We start from the raw sequence: 18,843 nt of genomic DNA on the forward strand, positions 1-18,843 counted from the left end.
GTCCAATCTGTGATATCTGTCACCTTCCTAATTTCTCATAAATTCTAATGCTTGACTTTTGAAGCAGTTTTCAGTGAAAGTCCCCAGCAGCAGCTCCTGACAGACTAGTCAAGCTCAACCTTCACGTGACACAAGCCATTGGCCACTGGCAGCCAACGTGCTGAGGCCAGAAGAGCGTGAATGTGCAGAGAAACCTTAAAGCTAGCTACTGAGTAAGTGCCTGGGAGTGACTGCTCTGCTAAGAACACCTGGGCCATATGTGGCAGGCCTTTCCAGACTGCTTTCCAGGTTTGTAGATGGAATGTGTTCCTCTCAAAGACATATTGTGTCCTGTATTGGTTTCTTTTTTACCTATGGAACCTCTTTCTGCGATGGTTCTTTCAAAGCATTTGCTTGGTGTTGTCTGCATAGTGGTACATTTCTAGCTTAAGCTCTGTGTGTCTATAAAGATTTCTGGCCTGCTCAGAAAATGCTGGGAACATTCTCCTTGCACTCGTTGCAGTGCAATTCACTTTCTTCCTGGTATTACTAAGGGTGTAACTAGATTCTTGCCTCCTTTTATTAAAAAAATAGGAGTACATTGACCTATAGTAACTGGATGTGTAAGGTGTGTGCAGCACACTGGATAAGAAGTCAATATATAACAAACTACCCATTAGGAGTTTGTCAAACCTTTGAGAAGGGCTGGGGAAGGGGAAAAATCCCAGTGATGTCACAGAATTCTTATGTTTGGAAAAGACCTTTTAAGATCATCAAGTTCAGGCAGTCACTTCACACTGCCAAGCCTATCACTAAACCATATCCCTCATATCCCTTTTGAATATCTCCAGGGATGGTGACTCCACCACCTCCATGGGCAGCCCATTCCAAAGCTTAATAACCCTCTTAGTGAAAATGTGCTTCCTCATGTCCAATATAAACCTCCCCTGGCGCAACTTAAATCCATTTCATGTGCTGTCGTTCATTACTGGAGAGAAGAGACCAACCTCCACCAGACTACAACTCCCCTCCAGGGAGTTGTAGAGAGTCATCATGTGTCTTCTCAGACTCCTTTTCTCTAGGTTAAACATCCTCAGCTGCTCCTCATAAGACCAATTCTCCAGATCCTTCACCAGCTTTGCTGCCTGTCTCCTTTCTTGTAGCTAAAATGTATAGTATATCATATTAAATCTCTTTTTTTCCACATCAACTTATCCACGAGCCACTAGGAGAGCAATGAGTTGTTTAAAGTGATTCATCTGTTGTTTCTGCTCCCTTACAGGTGTTAAATGACCTGCAACTAATAGTTCTCCATGTCCAGCCATTCATTCTGTCATTGCCAAGTGTTGCACGCAGCAGGGTCGTGTTCTGAGCCAGAAACGTGAGCTGCACCGACGACATTGGCCACTGGATGGGGAACTTTGCTAAGCAGTCATGTCATAGGTTAGCTGCAAATTTAGATTGTTTCTTTTTGGTAGATGAACATTTGAATAGAAAGACTCCTATGTAGTGGAACTGCTAGTCAAACTGTTTTTCCTGAGTTTAACTTGCTTATTGTGTGTCATTCTGAGGCTAAGGAAGTTAAGAGGCATCTTAAATATGAGAGTGTAGGGATGAAATGAAAATCAAGTTTATAGTGTCTTGATAATTCTGTCTCTGCACAGGCACAAGTCAGAATGTCTTCCAAGTCAGATTTGTTTATGGGAAACCTCATTGCTGGTCTAAAAATTATTAAAGAAGTACTTGTAAATTTTACTCAAGTGACTTTCTACCACTGAGATACTCTTGTATGTGTGTGTGTGTGTGTGTGTGTATATATATACACCTCCAAATGCTACTTAAATCACAGACAGCAACACAAATTTTCCTTGCAAAGTGAAGTGGAATGCTGTTCTGTTCCTGGAGAAGGGTGGTGAGAAAGGTTCTGCTTGCAGTGATCACAGGTACAGGCTAAATCCTTTGGGGCCATAGTTTGTCCCCAGTGCTGCAGGTGGCAGTCATTGTCTGCACTGCAAGCCTGAGGCAAAAGGCCAGTCCTGACAACTGAATGTGCAAAACAATAAAGCTCTTGGGGGTGTGCACTCATTGTTTCAGAAGAATTGTAGGCATTGATTTGAGGGTTATGCCATTCTTCTCTTTTAAGTTGGCCACTTGTAATCATTTTTTGTATAAACGCAAGAACAAGTGTTAGGTGAAGCAGCCTGGCCCTCCAGGAAAGGGTTTTAAACTATTTTGAACTGATCCCTTTCCATCTTGATCTTCTTGAATATTCTTTCTAAGTAATTCTGGTTTGGCTCTTTGCAGAACTGGTTTAGGATCCTCCACCTTGAAACAACCACAGAATTAGATGCTGCTGTATTTATCACTGTACCAACAACAACAAAGAACCACAGAATCACTGGAGCAGGAGCTAAACAGATGTGACACCAGTTATTTTGTATTTTCCTCTTGTTTTCTGAAAACATCACATGCTCTGAATCAGTTGGAATCCTAAACAACTTAAGGGCTCTTTTCAGAACCTAGAGTTATCAATGTTCTCCCTTCTGTAACTTGTATTAATGTCCATTCAGTTTTGTTCTCTCTGAACTTGGGCACTGTGTGTTACCTAAGCATTCATATTTTAGGCCAGAGTTCTTATTGAGTAATTGTTAACTTTCTTGTCTCCTAAGGTGGTGGGTTGAGGGGCTTTTTTTCCTCTTCCAAAAACTGAAAGCAATTGTGAAATGAGGCAGCTGAGTGCCTGGGTGGGAAGGGAGAAGCACTGAAATGCATTTACCTCCTGCAAAACTCTAATGGTCTGAAAAGCAGTTGGCAAAGATCATGTTAAGCTAAGTTTGCACTGCCTGCATTCTTTTCTTTCTTGGGGAGCTCTGACCACATGCTCTCCAGTTGCACTGGTGTTGCCTGACTGTTTGCCCACCACCAGCTCGAGAGGACTGAGATAAAGCCTTTTTTACTGTAATTCTTCTGCTCTCTGCCATAGGGTCAGCAGGAATCAACAGGAAGGAGCATCTCTCTTGCCTCTGGCACACTATAGCTGAAGCCTCACTTGTCTCTTCACCATTACTCCCAAATCTACAGTTCCTTGTTCACACTAGCTTCAAATGGAGCTGAATCCTTGCTCATCAGCAGCAAGTAAGCAGCTCATGGCCCCAGCAGATATTTCTGCATGTTAGGCTAATGAGAACTTCTGGGATTACTGCAGCCTTCCCTGCCTTGGAGCAGACATCCCTCTGTCAGAGATCTGGAAACTCATACTGAATGTGATAAACAAAACTACTGGCTGGACTGTGATTTTCAGGACATGAGAAGAGCTCCACAGCAACAGAAGATGGAACAGCTCTGAAAGGCACCACTGACCCACACTGATTAAGAGCATTTCCAGTGCTTACATTCCTGTTCAACTCTCAGGAATGATTTTCAGTTGTTTCTTCCAGTGCATTTGTGTGTGGTCTGTAAAGCAAGCACGGGGATGGAGGATAAGTTTTGCAGAATAGTCTCAAAATGATGAGTTTCTTTTAAAGTATTCCTGTGATAATGTGTATGCAAGAGCTCTCAAGTTTCCTGCTATTTCAAGATCTTAAATGTCCTATGGTAGGGGAGCAAATGTCAGCTGCCTCTCAAGATGGAACTTTTGTTTTTACAGATAATGTGTACTTGGAGATGACCTGTAGGATATCAAAACTTAATTCCTTGGTTTAATATCTATTCTATGTGGGGATGGGAAGTTAAACGTGATTGAACAATAGAGTTTTCAGGACTACTACCCGTGATTATATTCTCTGTGTGGCACTTTTCAGCTGTGAGGTTTTGGTGTGTATTTCTTCAGAACTTTTTAGACAGTATTTCAGGAAGTTAAATGGTATCGAGCAACTCTAGGAGTGCATCACTGATCCTCTGCTAAACCAGGATGAAGCTTATTAGTTGGAGTGTAAAGTGATGTCAGTACACTTCCACAACTTCAGTGTATCGTGGGCAGAGCATAGGCAGTGTCTGTACAGGCCAAAGTACCCAAAGATGTCGAGAGCCTTGAACTCTTTGTTTTGAGAAACTTGTCTTGACATAACTGAATAAGATCCAATTGCTCACCTTAATATGGTTTGTATGGTAAAAGGACACCTCTACCCCTTCCTACCTCTACCTCTCCTTTTCCTAGTTATAAAAGTGTCCAGTTGAATTTTCAATCACTCTCAGGTATGGAGACGTCACAACCTTTCTAGATCCCTTACTTCTGTATAAAACACCAGACTATGCACAAACCTCTGTTGCATCAGTCATATGTAGAGGCTGAAAAGAAAACTGGAAAGTAATTCCTTACTGACAGCTGTCTCATTAAGCACAGTGCTCTGTTCTAAGTGAGCATCTGACCAGATGAATGATTTCTTAGGACTTTTGAAGTCATTTTGTAAGGAATTAAAATGTTACATTACTGTGAAAGATCAGCCTCTCCCGTTCTGTAGGTGATTAATAAGTATTTTTGACACAACTAGGTAATAATTCCATCCTTGATATCATTATCATGTGATATGCTACTCAGAATACATTCTTAATTTCAGTGGGCTCTTTAATGATCCTTGTAATTTTGTTCTACAGGTGCTTGTATTCCCAGGAGGCAGGATCAGTCTTGTTTCTACCGCTTTGTCTCTGGACTGATGTCATTTCTGTTAAAGACATCATCATTGCTGGTAAGCTTGCAGTAGGATGGCCAGGCTGGTGGGACACTTCTTTCAGTTATCAGTTTCTATATCAGATATCTATGACTAACAGAAAGGAGGCTGTCACAGAAACAGAAAGGGAGAACAAACCTAAGAGTTAAAGCAATGGGTGTAGGGTTTTGGTGGGTTTTTTTACCATGAATATAATGCTGTAAAAATTAACTAAGACCTTAATCTTGGCTGGTGGTACGTAGTGACTGACATGAGTGTACTTCTATTGGGAAGGGGGACGAGTGATTCTGGCTTCCCTAAAGCTGAGGACTTGTCTGTTGTTTATTTTTCACCTTCTGCTGAAATCTAGTGTTTACAGAACTTGATGCAAACATGAATAACTGCTAGTCTTGTTTTTATTGCAGCATCTTTTCTTACATGCACCATTTACAAGTGTATTCTCACAGTCTTTAATTATTACCTCCTGTGCCTTTAGGTCTGGTTATTTGTGTGAGAAGTTAGTGATAACACTCATGCAGAGGCAGTTAACAAAGGCTCATTATTAATATCCTCATCCTACCACTTGATTCTTATGAGTACTCATATTGATTGGAATTTGCAGTTGAGGGGGACAAAAGTGAAAGGAGGCTGAGGGTAACAGCACTCAAGAATTGGTGTCATTTACAGCTTAGTGTTAACTGGGTTTTGTTTGCCAAATACCTGGCTGGTGGTTTTAACTTTGCAGGGTGGATGAGACACAGTGGGGGAATTCTTGTTTCTGCAGAATAAGGATGAGAATGTACAAGTGGTCAGGATGTCAGTTAGACCTTGTCAGAACCAATACAGAGGCATTCACACCTTTTTCAATGAACTGCAGTCCCTCCCTCACCTTTCTGCCACACCAGTAGAGCCACAGCAACCCCCTGCATGCTTTCCACCTGGACAAGTGCCTGACATTCCTGACATTTCCTGAGGACCAGAATCACCTTTTTTGTTGTTAATGAAATAAAAATGTGAAGTATGTGCTGTGCACACGGGTGGGTGAATGTGGCTCACAGATTTGACTGATGAATAGTTTTTATACATAAGCAGTTCTTACAGAACTTCCTTTAAACCCCTAACTATTACCAGATGTGGGTTGCAGGCGGCTGCTGGAATTCCAACACCTGTTGCATCACACTGAATAGGATTCATTTGGCAGGCACAGAAAATTCCATTTCAGTAACTAAATGGTTTGAAATGGTATCTCTGGTTCTAGCCTTATTTGCAGCATTGCACATACTTTCATAATTAGAATATGAGTTTGCAGTCTTTAGAGACTATCATTGCCTGGTATTTCTTGTACTCACTAAACATCAAATACAAACTCTTCAATTTGGAAGAAATTTCTCCTTTAAAAAAAGTTAACAATGAGTTAAAAGGCCATATGCCATGTCATGATAATTTCTAGCTGTGATTTCTTAGGTGTAGAAATACACTGGTCTGTGTTCAAAACTGTTACAGCATTGTGCTGAAGGTGCTGGAGCTTCATTTTAGAAGTGTGCTCTGCTGCAGTGATGAATTCGTTGCTGAATCGTGTCACTGCTCTATCCACAGAGCTTTATTCAGAGATACAACGTGGATGGCTACAGAATGGCTGTTTAGTGGCACCTTATGGGGTTTTTTGGTATGTACCCCTTAGATCTTGGGCAGGAGTCTATAAGGAGCTGTTTGTGGGTCTGCTCTATAGAGACATGCATTAGGTGTAGAGGTAACTGTTCTTTTGCAAGCATAGTGTTGTTTCATCCAGAACATACCTGATCTCTGCAGGACTACTATCAAAGGCCTTGTTTAGATTAGTGAGGTATTGCACACGAGTTGTAGGCTGCCACACCATGACAGCAGCAGAGGTGCTCCATTTTCATTTTACCTCCTTATTGTCTTCAATCAAAGGATTCCAACATGCTTTTAAGTATCACTCTGAGGGAGGAGGCTGACATCAGTATTGCTACTTTGCAGGCAGGAAAATACTGAGATATACGGGTTTTGTGGTTCTATATGAGAATATGACGAAGCTGAAAAAGAATCTGGACACACCACATTTTGCTTTCTCTTTGCTATTTTGATTTTAAAAACCCCCAACATTCCCACTTCAATGTGCTCTTCTAAGTTGCTTCTCAGAGCTTAGCTGGTTTGGTTGGGAAATGATCTTTCTGCTTCCAGAGTCTGAATGAGTTTGAATAAGCTGAAGGAGAATCCAGCAGTAAGGAAGAATCCACGCTCTTAAATGTAGATGAGTCAGGCTATTTCCATTTCTAGTTGAGTTTCAAAGGCCCAGATGCATTATAAACCAGAGTTATTTTATTAAGAATATTGTAAACAGAAGTGCAACCCAGGCTTAACAGAGCTGGCAAAAGCAAATGTTGGATCTCAGCTGTGCCATCGTTGCATTTAGTACAGAGAAAAAGAAAACTAATGTTCCAGTGAAACATTTGTGGAAAAATACAGCTCTCAAAAAGACAGAATGGTGGCCATTGTGCTTAATTCTACATAAAAACAGCCTAATGTCAACTGACCTGACATCATCCCAGAGAATAGCACCGCAGGGTTTGTGGAGAGCATTCCTGTCCAACTAATAAGCATAATCTAGCAAAATACATCCCAGAATCACAGAATGGTGATTTACTTTACACATGGAGAGAAAAGATGTGTTGGGAGGGCCTCTGGTTGACTTTGTGCTTTTCTTTCATGTGCCCTCGATTTGGGGCAGATGAAAGAGTCTCCTGGTCGGTGCTGTAGAGTTGTTTTGTAAAGATACATGAGCAGTGAAGTGAGCAAGAGAGGAGCAGTTTTGCTTAAATAGCACAACAGTGAGCAAAATTCATTCAGCTTACGTCATATTAAAGGCTGGAAACTGCTCCAAGTCATTCTGCAGCTCCTCCCACAGATGAGCTTTAGTGAGAAAAATCCCATTGAAAAGAAATCCAAATGGCCTTTCCCAAGGTGGTGAACAGTCTGTAAAAACTTCTTGTTCAGTAGTGAGAGCAGAAATCTGCTGTTATCATTCTATTGAATAAAACTCCTTTAGTTCTCCACCCTGGTCTTGACAATTAGGACAAGTCTGGAAACAAGATCTGTAGAGAAAAATTAGTCAAGGGTTGTTGCTGTGATGAGTGGTTTATGTAGGTGATTTCTTTACAACCTTCCAAACTTGTGTGGCTGTGGCTTTTAAGTGTTGTGTCCAATCCTAAGAGCTGGGATGAGCCTTGCAAAACACATCATCCTTTTGATTTGAGAATGTCACCTGGTATAAAGAATTTTCAGGTGAGGCAGACTTTTTAAAGCCATAGCCTAGTTTCTTTGGGGATTTTTTCCTTCATTTGATAAAACCTGTTCCCTTTTGTTATGCCTCAGCACAGTAATGATATGATGCTACTGCTTTAAGGTAGACTGAAGTAGGGAAATGCAGTCACATCTAGCAGTGACAGCCATTAGTGAAGATAACCTGAACTTATCAAAAAGCTATGGAGTCAGTGATTTATCTAAAGAGAAGTCATACTAAAATCAGTATAAGTTTCAAACAAGATAAAACCTGAGGCACTGTTTTGTTGCTCTCCTGGCTGTGGACCAATCAGCCTCTGAAGTCCATTTGCTGAAGCAGTCAGGGAAACTTCCTCACTCCTCTGGGTGAGACTGACTTGCAGCAAATGTTTGCTGGTACTGATCCTGATAAAATGGCTGGTGACTGAAATAATTTTAAGAGAGTGAAAAGTAATTGACACATTTGGCAGCTTTAACAACTTGATTTGCTGTTTTTCCTGTTGGAAGCCAGAGGAAAGGGCCTTTGGTGAACAATCGAGCTGCCTTTTGGATACAAATCTGTGTTTTTGCTGAACGAAATGCTGCTCAGTGATTGGTAGAAGAAATGAAACTGAGATTCAAACACTGGAGCTGACAGAGAAAGAAAAGAATAGCATTCAATATTTTTTTCCAGTTTTCCTGGTAGTTTACATTAAGCCAGGTGTGGAGGATTGGAGGAAAGAATCCGTTCAAACTACCTACATTAAGGGTTTTCAGTTATTGCTGGGGCAAGGGCAGCTCTGCTGAAGCACACACCTGGGATCCTGGCTTGCCCATGTTGTCTCTGGCAAGGGATGGAGAAATCATTCCTTGATGTGGCATTTAATCCCTCTCCGTGAGACACGGCATTGATTCTGTCACCTTGCATCCTTGCTTTTGCTTTGGGTGTGCTTTTCCTCCATTTGTGTCAACTCGACTCACCTTCTTCAGCCTGATGCAGTCGAGAGCTCCCCCTCCTGTCTCAAACCCCGGTAACCACGGGTCAGGCCCGAGGGATGGAGATGGACAGAGAGGGCCTAGGAATAGAGGAGGATGGAGTCGCATCAGCCCTGGCACTGGATTTTCAGTTGGAAAGCAGCTCTTTGGTGGGGCTCAGTGGAGTGCAAAAGCTCGCTCGATGGGAGCAGCGCGCAGGGGCTGCTCTGGCCTGGTGCGGCTTGACGGCAGCTTTAAGGCACCTCAGCTCTCGCAGCTGCGGAGTCTGCGTGTGGCACCGTCGAGGAGGAAGGCAGAGCGCTCGGGCAGATGGTCTCCCGGTGCTGCTGAGCGCGGCAGTTGAGGAGCAGATGCCGGCCGGGCTCGGCTGTCGGGGCTGCGGCGAGGAGCGGCGGCTGCAGCCGGGAGCCCGCGGGGGCCGGGCGCGCAGCGCACCTGGGAGCGGGCAGCGCCAAGCCGAGCCCCGGCGCCGGGAGGCGGAGGTGCGGGGCCCGGCCCCCTCCCCCGGTGCACGCCGTCAGGAGCAGGCGGGGAGCCGCAGACAAAGAGCCGGGGCCGCAGCCGAGCGGGCACCGGGGCCAGGAGGGGGCGGCCCGGGGGCGGGGACGCGGCGGGGGCGGGGGCCGGAGGCACCGGGGAGCCGAGCCCGGGAGCGGGGCGGCGGGGGAGGCTCGGGCTGCGCTCGCCGCGAACAAAAGGCTCCTCCTGGCCTCGGAGAGTGCCGTGGCCTGGGGCCCCGCAGCACCATGCCCCGCCAAGAGCCCGGCTGCGTCGGGGGGGTCCTCCTGACCCTCTGCAGCCTGAGCGCAGCCCAGCCCCGGGAGAGGCAGTAAGTACCCAGAGAAGGTCGCGCAGCCTGCGGCGGGCTCCCTGGAAGGGGTGATGGGGAAGGAGAGGAAGGGATGAGCCTCCCTCCTCTCTGCGAGGGGCTCCGGGAGTGGTTGCCCCAGCTACTTAACAAAGCCTGCGAAAAGTCACGTCGAGGAGCTGAGGTCGGGGAGGCGAGCGGCGGCTGCTCCTGAGCCCAGCAGCACGTTTGTGCTCGCCGGTGCAAAAGTGCACAGCACAGAGAAAGGAGAGGGGGGAAGAAAAGAAAGTCTCCGGAGAAATACCTGCCTCTAGCTGCTCCAGCAAGCGGCTGCAAAGCTTTCTTCTGCAAACAATTCTTTAAGGAATCCGGGGTGTTGCGCAGGGGCTGCTGTTGGGTTTGGGATGGTTGAAGGTAATGATGGTTGCTCCGTAAGAGCACGTGAAGGATTCTTGTGTGGAAAGTCACATTTCCCTGCGGGGAAAGCTTTCTGGCTTTTAGGAATTGAGTCCTCAGCTCCTTCTGGAGTGTTTAGGTTAACGTTGATCAAGGTTTGCTGCTTTCTTTCCTTTATCTATGGCTTATTCTAGCCCATCAACACCATGAATAGCTGCATTAATGAAGAGCCACCCACAGCCTATTTTCATTTGCTTAGTAGTAAATATCTCTTTCTACCAAGTTTTGGTGTGATCTGGCAGAGCTGTTAGTGAAATGTGCTTCAAGGATCTGTCCAGTCACTGTCAAGTTAACTGTTAAATTGCCAAGTTAAATATTTAATGTCCAAACGCTCCTCATGAAGTGATTTCAGTATCTGTGCCGATGGGTTGATGCTTCAGAAAGAGCCACAGCAGTTTAGAACAATGTGAATACATGTGCTTCACATATGGCACTGCAGTGCTGTGCTTCTCTGACAGTTTTAATCTAATCATTTCATCCTGGATGCAGATGGTACTCCCTCTGCAGCTTCTTTCTTACCAAGAATTTACAGACAAAGTAGTAACTTTTAGTTGTTATTTGTTATTGTTCTGATGAATTTTCAAACCTGGCAACCACAAGGTTTTGAATCTGTAAATACCCAGTGCAATTAAACTCAAATGCCACAGAGATCTGAACTTCCTTTGGGGGTAATGAGATCTCCATGGCAATGAGGCCTGCTGAGTGAGAAACAGGGGGCTGGAATTTGATAAAAGGTGATTTAAGGGCTGTAAATCATCATCATCTTCATCCCAGAGTGACAATGAATCATGAACTAAACCAAACTGTCTCATGGAGCTGTAAAAAGGCATGGGCTGAGAAATAGGGCTTCAAGAGTCATATGAGGAATTGCCTCATGTAAAAAATCCTTTGGGGCTGAAGAAAAAGCAGAAAGGTGTGTCATGAAGAGAATATAAATGTGTTGCTTACAGCCCAGTGCATCAAAGAGCTCAGAGTCTGTAATCCTTCGAGTTGACAAGTCCATGGCATGGTGCCATTCAGGAATGGTATAGATTCCATTCAGCAGCACAAGGACTGTAGTGCAGATGGGAGGTCGTCTGGGGTGGCTTTAAAACTCTGTATGTGCCAGCTAAAATAAGTCCTTTTTGCCCACTTTTAAACTTGGAAGATAGAATTGTTTGAACAAAAACATGTTAGAATTTGAGCCCAGTCTTGTAGTTGTAGTTTCTGAGCTCCTTCTGTAGAAATTGGAAGTTTAGATGTGGTAGGTTGATGTGAGTCTGACATCCAGAAAGTGCTGAATATCATCACTGAGAGTCTCCTCTTCTTTGTGACAAGTTAACTCTGTAAGGGGAGTGATGAAAAGTAACTGAGATAAAAATGTTAGAAGTATCTGAGTCCTTTCCAAATGAGACATTATCTACAAAACTCTATTGGAGGCTCAGGTATCTCTTTATTCTTTCCCGAACTTCAGCTTTTTTATGGTTAGTTACAGGTTTAGTGTGTTTCTACAGAGTGTATAAATGAATGTATTTATAACGTGTGCAGTAAAGGTCACTATTACTGCCTTTAAATACTGAGGGTTGTTTATGTTATGCATAGAGTGACATACAAATAAGAATCACACTCTTGTTGCTGTTCTTGACTGTCTGCTTCCAATTTTGCTTCTCAGGGGCTATTTGATTGCAGCACCTTCTGTTTTCCGCTCTGGTGTTGAGGAAGCGATAAGTGTAACCATCTTTAACTCTGTCAAGGAGACAACAGTTCAGATTCAGTTAGTGGTGAAAGGAGAAACTGTGTCACGAAGCCATGGAACAGTTCTGGGTAAGTTCCTACAATTCTGAGCTTGAGAACTAGTTTCTAAGTTGAGATGCAGTGAGAGCACATCAGAGTCTCGTGGAGAGTTGCTTTAGATGATAATGGAACTGGAACCAAATGAATTAATTCCTTATCTAGTAAAACTTCTCAGGTGGTTGTGCTACTGTGATTTTGAGATGTGTGTGATCTCAAACATCCAAGACTAATAATTTTGGAACCTCAAGACATGCAGAGACCCCAGATAACTGCTATTGAAATGTTTTACGGTGAATATCCTTTCTTTTGAAATCTGAATGAGTGACCCTGGGCAGCTGGGGAAGGGATAAAAAAATGACACCACCATCATCATCATCATTTCCTACCTTTGTTTTAAGCTGAGTGTGGGAAATGCAACCTCTCCATCTTCAGGCCTGAGTATTGCTGAAAGATGTGGTAATGTTTGAGGAATTGGATAAGTTGGATAATATTTTGTGGGGTTGTGTTTTAAAGGCAGATTCTTCTCTGTCCTGTAAGGACTGAGAGTGTTTGATTATGTCCAACTTACTACTGAATGTGTTTACATTATGGAAAATGAAACCCAGTAGCACTGTTCTTCCACTGCTCACACTGGTGTAAGCTGTAGTGTAGACAGGGCTCAGGCAATCAGGCTTTTTAACCATCATGTTTTAAGCCTTTTCTGTGTAAAAACTGGGAGTTACATAAAAGCCATTTCCTTTCTTGGAACAGATTGTATCTGGTTTCATCCTCCCCTTGTCTTTGAAACTGGCTGACACTTGTTGAGTAATTCAAAGGGGGTGATGCTTCCACATGTGGACAACCTGTGCTAGAGAGAAATCTTAGATATGGCTGTATCCAGCCATCAAAATAAATTCTGTGACTGTTTGTTTTGAGAATTATCCTACTCCAAAAAGAGAACATGTCCTTTTTACAGCAAAATACTTCAATGAGTACAGGATGCTCTGTGCTGGAACCTCAGCCTTGATGGTACTCTAACCATAAAGCACTTTGTAGTTTACCTTGTACAAAAGCTGTGAATAAATGTGGACATAGTTTAATTTAGAGAACTGTGCTGGGCCCAACTTGCTCACCCTGGAGATAGTTTTGCACAATGCAAGAAAATTACTTCAGGTGAAATCATACTGAAGGGGTGTTGCAGTCAGCAGCTCCGTGATGTGGGAGTTTCATTCAACTACAAATGTCTAAAAGGGTAGTACCTGAGCTTGGCAAGAATAACACACTCTCTCTCTCTCTTTTTAGATAAAGGAACAATTAAGCTGAAGGTGAGTATCAATTATTTTAAGATGGTTTTGGTGAAAACATGAGGGACTTGCTTTCAACCACAGCAGGTATTGCTCCCTGAGCAACTGCAGCACAAATGCCACATTCTGGTGTACACACCAAAGAGGAAGCAACCTTCACAAGAGTAAGAATGGAGACAGAAAAGAACAAAGCTTAATCCATCACAGCTCATCTGTCAGGTCCTTACACCATTAAAGAAAATGTGTACAAGAGGTTTATGACAAGGTATTATTTTGGGGGGGGGGGAGAATAAAGTTATTAAATAGTTAAATTATTAAAGAACACACGCACTATTCATGCACAAGTGATATTATTTCAGTCTGCTTAGCATATCCCAAGGAGTGGACAGCTGCCCCAGGATCTATCCTCTTCTCACTTTCCTTCTATTTCCATGCCATCCTTTCTTCCCTGTTAAAGTAGCACAAGCATTCATACATTCATACAGCCACAAAGCAAACTGAACTGGGAAAAATGTCCAAATGAAAGTTCCTTGTTTCCCCAGGTTAGTTTACACCCAGATCATTTCCCTGGCTGAATTCACCACTTGGCTACACAAACATTTATTCATCCTCCCACGTAAATCCTCCTACAAAGCTACAAAAGCAGCTTGAGGTAGAAACAGAATTTGATCAGTTCTTAAATCAGCTGTGACAGCTTAGAGAAGCCATAACTATGACAGAAGGAGCAGTCCATAGATGCAAGTAGGAAGACAGTTCTGACACTGAGATCCACACTTTGGTTTGTTTCATAGAATGGTAGGGGTTGGAAGGCACCTTTAGAGATCATCTAGTCATCACCTAGTTTCCCCCAGCTGACCACTTTTCATGAAAGGTACAAGTCAGGAACAGTATTTGCCCCCACACAGCTTCAAGGAAACAGCGTCTACAGATGACCAGTGCAAATACTGCTGTCAGCTCCTCCTAACCCTATACACTGTAGTGATTTTTCGAACTTGCATAATTTACCCAGACAAGAGACTGATAATCTCACTTGTGTAAGCCACATCCTTGCTGTAGGAAGCTTCAAACATGTTTTTTAGCTTCAATTTTAGGCAACAACGTAAATGCAGTCTTACTGCAGCTGCTTTTCAGTTCAGTTAACAAGATACCAAACCACTCAATTCACAAGCCATTACGCCTTTCACATCTACTTTTTCCTCACTGGGTTTCAGGAGCCTCATTCATGAGTCTCCAATAGTAACCCTTTCTCATTGCTTTTTCCTCCTTTCATCCTTGATGTAGGCCAGCAATCTAACTTCAACCTAACATCAACCTCACGGAAGTCAACTTCCTCTTCACCACCAAGTTAAAAGCCTCCAGACTTAGTAACATTCTATGCCTTTATGGGTGATTTTTGTCTCAGCTGCAATTTGGTGCACTCACATCACCAGGACTAGGTTTGCTTATATTGCTTTAGCTCACCAGTTTATTAGCTTATCAATGGATAGTCAAAGGAAAATGAAGTACCTCCTTTGTTTTAACAGTTTGTAAAGTTGCATACCCAGAATATCAGTTGCATTTTTTTTTTCAAGAACAAAATGCTCTAATTATACACCTACATGCCAGATATTAAAAAAAGATGCAGAGAAATGCCAATGAAGTTGCTTTTTGCTACTGAACAACTGCACAGGAACTTGCATAAGGCCACAGAGAGCAATCATTTAAAATTAAAATCAGTAGAGTTGGAAGTATTTAGCTGCCACTTCCACTGCAAGTAATGAATCACTTCACAGAAACATATGACATAGTTCTGCCTCATGAACAGCCTCAGAGTAGAAAGCTGTGCTTTAAGGGAACTCTGAATAGTTAGATTACAGACAATACTACTATGCAAGCTGGACCATTTTTACCGGCTACTCATCAAGAGGAAGGCTGAGCAAGCCACAGACAGCAAGTCAAACCACAGCACTTCTCTGGTCAAGCTGTATGATCCCTCTGACAATGATTGGGTTTTTTTTCCCTTGTTAAATTTCCTTCTTCATTCACCAAGGAGAGCTTATTGCAATAACTGTCATACAAAGGGTGGAACAGTGCGCTCAATGTCCTTCGTCCATTTCCTTTAACTATCAGTGACCAGTAGCCAGCAAGTCTGAAGTATCTTGAAGTAATTATGCAAGTGTAAGCATTCCTAATCTTTAGAAGCTCAAACACCTTAATGTACAGCAGAATCTACAGTAGACTGCTGCTCATGGGGAAGAATGAATCTGAAGCACAGAGGGAAAAAAAACAAACCCAAACCAGTGACCATTTTCTTCTCAAGTCTGTGAGCCGGTTCAAGGAAGACAGCCTTGTGCAGACTTCCTTTTTTCCCCCTCAGCAACTAGTTTCAGAAACACTGTCTTGTATGATAGAGGAAGTCCCCTCAGCGAGCATTTTTGCCAAAAGAGCACCCTATAAAATATGGCACCAACTTTTTGCCTGTATAGAAGAGCTGAACCTAGGTATTGACCTCTGACTTTACTCGTATACACTTCTTAACCTCACCTTGTGTCAGCTGCCAAGGTGTCTCTGGTACATTGCTCAAGACTCCTGTATTACACTTTCCAGAGAACACAGATGGCCTCTTCTCTATCAGTAAAAAACCCAGGCCAGTTACAGTAAGCAGCAATGGCAGTAGCTGGTATAATGTCTGCTCAGGTGAGTATAACTGAAAAACAAGAAAGAGAAAGACCCCTGAACCTTAAGAGGGCAGATTTCTGACAAAGTAACATGCAGACATCAACCTTAATGTATTTATGCTACATATAGACTTCTAGATTATGCAGTCATCATACAACTTGATGGAAGCTGAAGCAGGCACCCATCACTCTATAGCAACGATATGGAAGATTACAGTAGAAGTAACTTGCTGAAACATGATTTCAGCATAGAATCACATCAGTAGTAAACAGTCAGTTGGCATAACACTGCCCTTTTTTTTAATCACATAGCAAATCCAGACAGTATTTCCTTGCTTTCAACAGCATCAAGATTTGAGACTGCTCTTGCAAACAATGACTTCAAACAGATAGGCTACTTTGAATTATTTAATACTGATTATGAGGCTTTCAATACTCATTATGAGGCTTTAAGAAGAAAAAAAACTCTACATTCTCTAAGTCACTTAAGGAAAAGTATCACTCAATTAATGTTGATTCCTTTCAACCAATTCTGCTTTTGTTAGCCAGTTTATTTACCTGAAAATGCACTACATGAGTCCCAGAAAAAAATAACATGATACTTAAATTCTTCTGTCTGAGAATACCTAGTCATCACAGAGCTTTGAGGGAAACCTGCTGGTCTCCAACTACTTGTTATTTTACTATAAAGGACATAAAATATGATCATAATACTGCTCTAAGAGACAGATCTCTGACTTCATACTAAACAATATTCCAAGTGACAAATTAGAACATAAAAGCAAAAGAGCACACATTGACCAGATCCTAAGTTGGTTACCTAATGAATTCTGGTAATAAGGACTGTATCGTCAAGCAACTGAGGATTAAATCCTAGTGAGGCTGGATTCCTGACCAAGTAAACATTTTCATGATGGTTCTCAAGGAAATAAAATAGTCACTAATAAAAAAATATATCACAGAGAGATTAACAAGGCAGCAAGCAATAAAAAGCCAGATAAACTCTATAGCTTGTTAGTAGAGGAGCAAGAAAACAAATGCTGAACAAATTTCAGCTCAGTTCATAGATCTGTAACACGGAATTTATCCAAGAAACAGCCCATACCACAGGGATGGCAGCTGTCTCAAATAGGTTCGAAAACCACAGCAAGTAATTATTTTAAAATGGCATTCTAATACAACACTACAAGCATGACAGTGAACCTTATTCCCAGAAAAACATCACATGAGTATTAGGTTAGGTGGCCACATTATCCTTGTACTCAAAAGGTATGTGACCAATCTAGAATATATCCAAAACTCACTGAAGTAGCTGAGTAAGAATGGCAACAATAACTACAAAATCTGATAGAAAATACTCCCTAACAGCAAAATACTCTAGAAGCTTTGTCTATTAGAAACACACAGAGGAGACTGCTATCAGTTTAAGTCCTTGCACGGAGGACTAGAGTTTAGCAACCATCAGCAGTCTGGAGGAACAAGCCACTGCTGGAATTCAAAGCTAAAAACATTCAAGCTAGTGTAAAACATAAACATCACCAGAAAGCTACCCTACACTGCGAAAAGTTAAATGGCACTGAAGATGAGACGTCATTGCTAAGGTCCTGTTTAGAAAATTAGCCAGTCCCCAATTACAGATGAACATCTTCATTAGAACAGTTAATTAGGTACCGTAACACTCTCTTGTTTACGTTGAGTGGTCTGAACAGATGATTAGAAGGATTCCTTCTAATTGTATTATCTCTAATTACTTAGCATTTTTTTAAGCAATTGAAATATCTATTTGATGCCATTTGGCTCATCAAGGAAGCACAAGCCTGAATTCAGGTGCAGAGAAGGCTGGAAGCAAAAGGAGAAATACTGGAGTAGAAGGGAATAATGAAACCATACTGGTCAGCAGGTGAAACAGCAACCTCAGGAACACAGCAGCACAACCACCACTGTTGAATTCTTTCTGTAGATGGAAATTCTGCAAAGCTATCTCAATTTTTTCAGTACCTTTTTTATAAGAAGCTCCTTTCCAACGCATGGGAAAACCCAAAGATGTGTATAGTAAAGAATTTCATAAGTGGGAGGCAGAAGCTGGCATTTGCTGCACATCAACTAATTTTAGACTTCACATTCAGACTCCTTCCTGTTTCCCTTCAAATATTTTACTTGTCACAAGCCCTTAACAGCACATAAAATTTACTAAGGACATTCATCAGCATCCACAAAACACAGCAAAGCATTATTTCTCACCATAGTACTGTTTCACAGATGCAAGCAGAGTTAGGTAAGCCAGGGAAAACAAACAAAAAAAAGTCAGAAAAAGTTGAGACATGCAAAGCCTTTGATGGTAACCTTTTATCCAAAACATTAGATTATCAGTTCTGTGGGCAGGAGTGGAGCAGCAGCTGCACAGCATTAGTGAGTCAAAGGATAGAGTGATATATGATTTGCACCCTTGAGACAGTGGTTTCTTTGTGCCAGTATAACATACACAATTTAACATGACTTATTTCAAGTGAGACTGAAGACAAGTAAATCTGAAATAGTGCCAGGTATAAGGTAACAGTTACAGTCCACCTTTACCCAACTATCCCAGAAGGATAATTCCAACAAGTCAAGAAAAATGGAAGCAAAACCAACCAACCTAAAAACCTCTTTTCAGGATTTTGTTACTTTTCCCTACTCTATCCTTTGCAAACAGCACTAACAAAATGAGCTGGCAAGGCAATGGCCTAATGCCACATTTATTTTTATGTTACCTATCAATTCGTATTTGCATTTGCTTGGAAAAAACAAAAATCTACTGGTCCTACAAAAAATAATCTAAATGATTGTGGGGATGAACTCTTTAGTCCATCACTGGAGGAAGGATTACACTTGCCACTTAAATCACCAAGCCGGCAACACTTCACGTAACTACTTCAGTACTCTGCAGAAGAAATGCAGTAGGTTACATAATTTATCATGAATCTGGA

At 42.3% G+C, this 18,843-nt stretch overlaps 1 long non-coding RNA gene across 1 annotated transcript; it reads left to right on the top strand.

Moving 5' to 3' along the window:
- Positions 1 to 10,712: 10,712 nt before the first annotated feature.
- On the top strand, positions 10,713 to 13,472 carry LOC133627800 (uncharacterized). The gene is made up of 2 exons (XR_009820402.1): positions 10,713 to 11,967; positions 13,219 to 13,472. It is a non-coding gene; the product is annotated as an uncharacterized LOC133627800 (long non-coding RNA).
- The last annotated feature ends 5,371 nt before the right edge of the window (positions 13,473 to 18,843 follow it).

Source organism: Colius striatus, chromosome 25 (assembly GCF_028858725.1).
Source record: "Colius striatus isolate bColStr4 chromosome 25, bColStr4.1.hap1, whole genome shotgun sequence".
Lineage (NCBI taxonomy): Eukaryota > Metazoa > Chordata > Aves > Coliiformes > Coliidae > Colius > Colius striatus.